We start from the raw sequence: 8212 nt of genomic DNA, 5'->3' as shown, positions 1-8212 counted from the left end.
AGTTCATGCTTATGAGCAAAGACAAAAAAACTCCTGACTTTATAAACCTTAGTTTCTGAGAACAAAATCTCAAATTTCAACACAATAACTTTGTGATATTCTCTCCATTTAATTTGATGTTGGCTATCAGATTGCTGTAAGCTGTCTTTGTTAAGTTTATGTATGTCTCTTTTATGCCTTTCTCTCCAAGACTTTTTTTTATAATTTTTATTAGGTATTTTCCTCATTTACGTTTCCAATGCTATCCCAAAAGTCCCCCATACCCTCTCCCCGACTCCCCTACCCACCCACTCCCACTTTTTGGCCCTGGCGTTCCCCTGTACTGGGGCATATAGAGTTTATAAGTCCAATGGGCCTCTTTCCAGTGATGGCCGACTAGGCCATCTTTTGATACATATGCAGCTAGAGTCAAAAGCTCCGGGGTACTGGTTAGTTCATAATGTTGTTCTACCTATAGGGTTGCAGATCCCTTTAGCTCCTTGGGTACTTTCTCTAGCTCCTCCATTGGGGGCCCTGTCATCCATCCAATAGCTGACTGTGAGCATCCACTTCTGTGTTTGCTAGGCCCCGGCATAGTCTCACAAGAGACAGCTATATCAGGGTCCTTTCAGCAAAATCTTGCTAGTGTATGCAATGGTGTCAGTGTTTGGAAGCTGACTATGGGATGGAACCCTGGATATGGCAGGTTCTATATGGTCGATCCTTTCAACACAGCTCCATCATGAAGGGGTGTTGGACTTACACAAAGTCTTTTTCAGCATATAATGAAGTGATCTGTGGTTTGCTTATATGGTAGGTTATATTGACTTATATTCATATGTTGAACTATTTCCGCATCTCTCAGATAAAGCCTTTTTGATGATGATGGCTGTCCTTTTTTGATATGTTCTTGGATTTTTTTTTGAGTATTTTATTTAGTATTTTTGCATCTTTTGGGGCTGAAATTGATCTGTAATTCTCTATCTTTGTTGAATCTTTTTGTGGTTTGTGTAGCAGGGTAACTATGGTCTCCTAAAATGAATGTTATAATGTTCCTCTGTTTCTATTTTGTGAAAGATTTTCTGAGGTGGATTAGTGTTAGTTCTTTTTTTTTGTTTATTTGTTTTTGTTTTGTTTTGGTTTGGTTTGGTTTTGGGGGTTTTGTTTGTTTGTTTGTTTTTTTCGAGACAAGGTTTCTCTGTATAACCCTGGCTGTCCTGGAACTCGCTTTGTAAACCAGGCTGGCTTTGAACTCAAAAATCTACCTGCCTCTGTCTCCCAAGTACTGGGATCAAAGATGTGCGCCACCACTGCCTGGTTGTGTTAGCTCTTCTTTGAAAGTTTTATAGAATTCTGTGTTAGAACTATTAGGCTCTGGGCTTTACTGTGCTTGGGAGACTTTTAAAGATTGCTTCTATTTCCTTAGGACTTATAGATCAATTTAAATTATGTGTTTGATCTTGATTTAATTTTGGTAAGTAGTATCTATTAAGAAAATTATAAATTTCTTTGACATTTTCTAGTTTTTTAGAGTACAGGTTTTTAAAACACCTCTTAATGATTCTTTGGATTCTCTTGGTGTCTGTTGCTATGCACTCCATTTCTAAATTTGTTAATTTGCATAGATTTTCTATGTCCTTAGTTAGTCTGTATAAGGGTTTGTCTACCTTGTTGATTTTTTCAAAGAACCAGCACCTTCTTAACTGATTCCTTGTATTGTCTATATTTTATTAATTTTACCCTTCTATTTGATCATTTCCTGCTGCCCCATAAACTTGGGTATGTGCGAGTTCTTCACTGAATTCTAATAAGTCTTTCCTTTCCTTATGCCTTGTTAATTCAGTAGGGGGCAGTTCAGGTTCCATGAGTTTGAAGGTTTTCTGTGTTATTGTGATTTTTTTTTTTGCTTTGTTTGCTTCATTTTTGTTTGTTTCTGTTTTTGTTGAAATCCAGCTTTAATCCATGGTGGTCTGAAAGAATACAGGGGGTTATTTCAATTTTATTGTTACAAGTGTTGAGTCTTGCTTTGTGCCAAAGTATGTGGTCACTTTTGGAGAAAACAAAAATCCCGAGTGAGGTAACTGAAACCCAAATAAACAACATGGCATGAGCTCTCTCATATGTGGATATTATCTGTTAAGTGAAGGATAATGTGCAGTTCCAGAGAGGGTATGGAACAAGGAGGGCTGTGCTAAGGGTAGGGGCATATGGATTTCTCTGGAAAAGGGAAATAGAATATATTTGGGAGATGGACTGGGGTTGGTTTGGATGGAAACAGGAGGGAGCAGGAGCCTTTGGGAGGAAAATAGGGAGAGAGTAATAGGAAAGACAACTGGAATTAGAGCACACGTGTGGGGCAACAGGCTACTCACAGACAGCCTGGTCTTCAGTCGAGCTGAGATCTTGAACCCCGGTAGGACCTGGTGGTGGTAATTTCCAACTACATGAGATGGAAGGCGTTCATTCATATCTCCTAGACCCCTGGCTCCTGTCGAAGTTACTGCCCCCTTACCCCCCACAGGAGAGGCATGACTATCAGCACCAAGCCTTCCCAAAGGCAAATAAGGTTTTCCCCAAACTCTCTGTCCAAGCCAATGAGAGGTATCTGCTGTCAAACTCTGAATCACCCCCAGAACTGTATATAAATCCATCCATGTTATTAAAGGTATTTGAGAACTATTCCTTCGTCTGAGTCTTTTGTTCCAAGAGCTGTATGTAACACTTGGGAAGAGATCTCTCCTGAAGAGCCAACCGAAGTCCGGCGCACTTCTCCCTGGATAGTCAGCTTTTCATTGGCCCATCCAGATCTGACTCAGTTCAGAGATGCTCAGAGTTCCTGATGTTACTGAGCGACCTGGAAGGTGAGGCAGAGACTTTGTCTTCCTGTCTGTACTCGTGCATCCCTTCGCTGGAATCCTTGCACCCAGCCTGGACAGAGATCTCCATGGAAAACCTCTGGTACCCAGACCCACACACACGTGTGGCGAATGTACAGTTCTAGTGTAGTGGAAACTCCCTGGAATCCAAGACAGTGACCCTAGCTAGAAAGTGAATGGCCCTAATAAGCAAAGTTTTCTAGTAAAGTGAGATACAGAGCCAAAACTGACTGGCTATCTTGTATAACCAGGAAACTCTCCCGGAAGTGGAACTGGTAGAAATGGTGAGACTGGTTCATCAATCCAGTCACAAAACCTTTGACCTATAAACAGTCCTGCCTGCAAGATGTGCAGGGGTCATGGTGGCACAGAGCTCATGGGCGTGGCCAACCAATGGTCCATCTTTAGGCCCACAGCACTAGAGGGAGCCTAGGCCTGACACTGGATGTCCAGGAATGGGAGGCAGGACAGCCCTGCAAAACTTGATGAAACCAAACACAAATTGAAAAAAAAAAATGTCAATGACACGATTCCTTATGAAATTTTGCTAAACTCATAGATGGGTGCCTAGACAGATTGTCATCAGATACATGTCATCCAGCAATAAATAAATGCAGATACAGAGACCCACATAAAATGCTAGGTGGAGCCAATAGAACCCAGGAGGCAGAAGAAGGGGAGGAAAGATTCTTGGACCTAGAAACATTGAAGAGACCAGGAGAACAAGGCTCACAAAATCAGCTAAGCAGGGCTTATAGTGGCTCACATAGACTGAAGCAACAAATATAGAATCTGGAGGACGGCTGCATGAGTTTGATACTTACTTGTGGATCTCCTTCCTGTAACTGGGCTGCCTTGTCTGGCCTCAGTGAGAGAGGATGTGCCTAGCCCTGTAGTATGTGGGAGTTATGGGATGGGAGTGAGGAGGATGGAAGAATAGGATTGGGGAATTTTATGAGAGGGAGTAATACTCAGCATGGAGTTACCACTTCTGGGAGGAGAAGGGGTATAATGGGGAAAGGAAGTGAGAGAGGGGGGGCACTATGAGTAGGGGGCTGATATTGGGATATAAAGTGAATGCATAAATAAATTAACTAAAATACAAATTAAATATGGAGTCTGTATGGATCTGTGCTAGGCCCTTTGTGTTTAAGTTAGGGTTTATAGTTTGGTGTTCCTGTGGGATTTCCAACAGTGGGAGTTGGGGAAGTATCTCTGATTTTTTTATTCCCCTTTAAAAATTTTTCATTTTTTTCTTTTATTGGATGTTTTCTTTATTTACATTTCAAGTGATATCCACTTTCCTCTGCAAACTCCCTAACCCAGCCCATCTCCCTCTGCTTCTATGAGGGTATTTCCCCCCCACACCTACCCACTCCACTTCCCTGCCCTGGCATTCCCTTGGGGGCACCAAGACTTCACAGGACCAATGGTCTCTCCTCTTGTTGATGTCAGACAAGGACATCCTCTGCTATATATGCAGCTAGAGCCATGGATCACTCCATGTGTACTCTTTGGTTGGTGATTTAGTCCCTGGGAGCTCTGAAGGGTTTGGTTGGTTGATATCATTGTTCTTCCTATGGAGTTGCAAACCCCTTCAGCTCTTTCAGTCCTTTCTCAAACTCCTCCAATGGGGACTCTGTGCTCTGTCCAATGGTTGTCTGGGGGCATCTGCCTCTGTAATTGTCAGGCTCTGTCAGATCCTCTTTTTATTTTATTTCCTGATAGCAAGCACTTCTTGGCATCCACAATAGTGTTGGGTTTTCTAGCAGTATGTGGGATGGATCCCCAAGTGGGGCAGTCTCTGGATGGTCATTCCTTCAGTTTCTGCTTCAGACTTTGTCTTCATATTTTGTTCCCCTTTCTAAGAGGGACTGAAGCATGAACTCTTTCATTTTCCTTCTTCTGAGCTTCATGTATTCTGTGAACTGTATCTTGGGTATTCCAAGCTTTTGGGGTAATATCCACATATCAGTGAGTGCATACCATGTGTATCATTTTGTGATTGGGTTACTTCACTCAGGGTGATATTTTCTAGCTCCATCTATTTGCCTAAGAATTTCATGAAATCATTGTTTTTAATGGCTGAGTAGTACTCCATTGTGTAGTACCACATTTTTTTGTATCCATTCCTCTGTTGAAGGACATCTGTGTTTTTTTCAGCTTCTTTTAAAGCCATATTTGGTTGATATACCTAGAAACTACCTTCCTTCCTTCCTTCCTTCCTTCCTTCCTTCCTTCCTTCCTTCCTTCCTTTTTTCTTTCCTTTCTCTCTCTCTTTCTTTCTTCCTTTCTTTCTTTTCTCTACTTTCAATTTTTTTGGGGGGGAGGAATGGATCTTGGAGAGGAGGGTACTTGAGAAAAGAACTCAGAGGAATGAAGTAAGAGGATACTACAGTCAGTATGTAACATATGGTAGAAAAAAATAACTTTTTGAAGCATGTAAATAGGAAATTGAGCTTTAGAAAAGGAAATAGCAACATAATGAAAGAGCTCTAGAGAAAATAGTAATACTGAGTGCTTCTAAAACTCAATTCAGAAATCAGAAAGAAAGGTAAGCCACAATTTTCCAGTTAAGTCAAAAGTATTAATATCTTGAATTTCAGATCACAAATTTTCGCTAATCCAGTAAATATTTTCTCTAATTCATAGTTTTAAAACTGTCTCATTCAGTATGTAAGAAAGTCATGTGGTCTTCAAACTCATCTAAATGTAAATGTTCTGAAAACTGCTTCGTTTCAGTTCAACTGAATTGATTTTATGAAATATCTTGCACTAAACTCCTGAAAATTAAGTTCATTTTATTGAGATTATTTTAAGACTTTTACAAGGCAACAATTAAAAAATTATTTCCAATAAACATTGGAAATGTTCAATATCCAATCTTTTGTCAGTGCTAAGATCATATAATTTAAATGTATGCTATATACATGTGTAATATGTGTGTGCAGATATGTACAGCGGGAGAAACACACGAACCTATGTGCACATGAAGCCACAAAAGGGTATTGGGTTTCTTTTTTTACTGATCTACATGTTATTCTCTTAAGATAGGGTCTCTTACTGAACCTGGAGTTAACTATTTACCAGTAAAGGCATTCAGCCAACAGGACAAATAATCCTCCTGTCATCGCAATGAGCACCAGTCACAGAGGCAACAGGCATGCACACCTGGATTATTAGATCAATGCTGGTGGTTAAAGCTAAGGTTCTAATGTTTGCACAGTAAACATTCTCATCCAATAAGCCATACTCTCTGGCTTTATGTTTTGAAACATAAGCATATACACTTATTATGTTAAAATATAATAATATGACATTTTGGCATCACACATAGTATTACTGATTAACTAGATATTAATTAGAGAAATAGCTATCCTAAAAGTATTTCTTCTCAGAACAACCATGTTTGACTTCAAAATCTCTAGACCAATGAGTTTTGTATGGACATATACACCCATATATCTACATGTTTATGGGCATGTACACATAATATTTGTTTGGCCATCAAGTAAAATAACTTACCTTTTGGGATCAAAATCCAAGCTTTTGTATTGCTGCAAGTGGGTGAGAAAGAATTATAGGTGAGCATCTCTCACCTTTTCCATGTATAAATTTATGAAGGACAAACTAATTATCCACGATTATATCTTTTATTCCTTCATCAACACTTGATCTATTGATAAATTACAATAAAAATTTTACAATAGACATCTTTCTAAAGGACTGTACAGTCTAAGACACCCTGAAAATAAATCCATGATGTGTAAAAAATGAGTGACACTTCCAGTGGCTGTCAGCACACAAAAACATTTGTTCAGAGAATTAATGAAGACATTCCTCCAGACATATAAAGGAGTGTGAAAGTCAATGCTTCTCAAGCTACTTCCCTAAATTCTTAAATTTGGAAGAGAGAAAACAATTTCACTGCTAAAAAATTTTTGTGGAGTCCTGAATATGATCTTTTTTTAAATTAGATATTTTCTTTTTTTTTTAATTTTTAATATTTTTTATTACATATTTTCCTCAATTACATTTCCAATGCTATCCCAAAAGTCCCCCATACCCACCCCACTTCCCTACCCACCCATTCCCATTCTTTTGGCCCTGGCATTCCCCTATATTGGGGCATATAAAGTTTGCAAGTCCAATGGGCCTCTCTTTCCAGTGATGGCCGAATAGGACATCTTTCGATGCATATGCAGCTAGAGACAAGAGCTCCGGGGTACTGGTTAGTTCATCATGTTGTTCCAAGTATAGGGTTGCAGATCCCTTTAGCTCCTTGGGTACTTTCTCTAGCTTCTCCATTGGGAGCCCTGTGATCCATCCAATAGCTGACTGTGAGCATCCACTTCTATGTTTGCTAGGCCCCGGCATAGTCTCACAAGAGACAGCTATATTTGGGTCTTTTCAGCAAAATCTTGCTAGTGTATGCAATGGTGTCAGCGTTTGGAAGCTGATTATGGGATGGATCCCTGGATATGGCAGTCTCTAGATGGTCCATCCTTTCATCACAGCTCCAAACTTTGTCTCTGTAACTCCTTCCATGGGTGTTTTGTTCCCAATTCTAAGAAGGGGCTTATTGTCCACACTTTGGTCTTCATTCTTCTTGAGTTTCATGCGTTTAGCAAATTGTATATATCTTGGGTATCCTAAGTTTTGGGCTAATATCCACTTATCAGTGAATCCATATTGTGTGAGTTCCTTTGTGATTGTGTTACCTCACTCAAGATGATGCCCTCCAGGTCCATCCATTTGACTAGGAATTTTATAAATTCATTCTTTTTAATAGCTGAGTAGTACTCCATTGTGTAAATGTACCATAATTTCTGTATCCATTCCTCTGTTGAGGGGCATCTGGGTTCTTTCCAGCTTCTGGCTACTATAAATAAGGCTGCTATGAACATAGTGGAGCATGTGTCCTTCTTACCGGTTGGGACATCATCTGGATATATGCCCAGGAGAGGTATTGCTGGATCCTCCAGTAGTACTACGTCCTATTTTCTGAGGAACCACCAGACTGATTTCCAGAGTGGTTGTACAAGCTTGCAATCACACCAACAATGGAGGAGTGTTCCTCTTTCTCCACATCCTCGCCAGCATCTGCTGTCACCTGAATTTTTGATCTTAGCCATTCTGACTGGTGTGAGGTGGAATCTCAGGGTTGTTTTGATTTGCATTTCCCTGATGATTAAGGATGTTGAACATTTTTTCAGGTGCTTCTCTGCCATTCGGTATTCCTCAGGTGAGAATTCTGGGCCCCATTTTTCAGTTCTGAGCCCCATTTTTTAATGGGGTTATTTGATTTTCTGGAGTCCACCTTCTTGAGTTCTTTATATATATTGGATATTAGTCCC

The sequence above is a fragment of the Mus caroli genome, unplaced genomic scaffold (genome assembly GCF_978045245.1).
Source record: "Mus caroli unplaced genomic scaffold, Mus_caroli_1 scaffold_15, whole genome shotgun sequence".
Taxonomy (NCBI): Eukaryota; Metazoa; Chordata; class Mammalia; order Rodentia; family Muridae; genus Mus; species Mus caroli.
Note: the sequence above shows the minus strand (reverse complement) of the source record.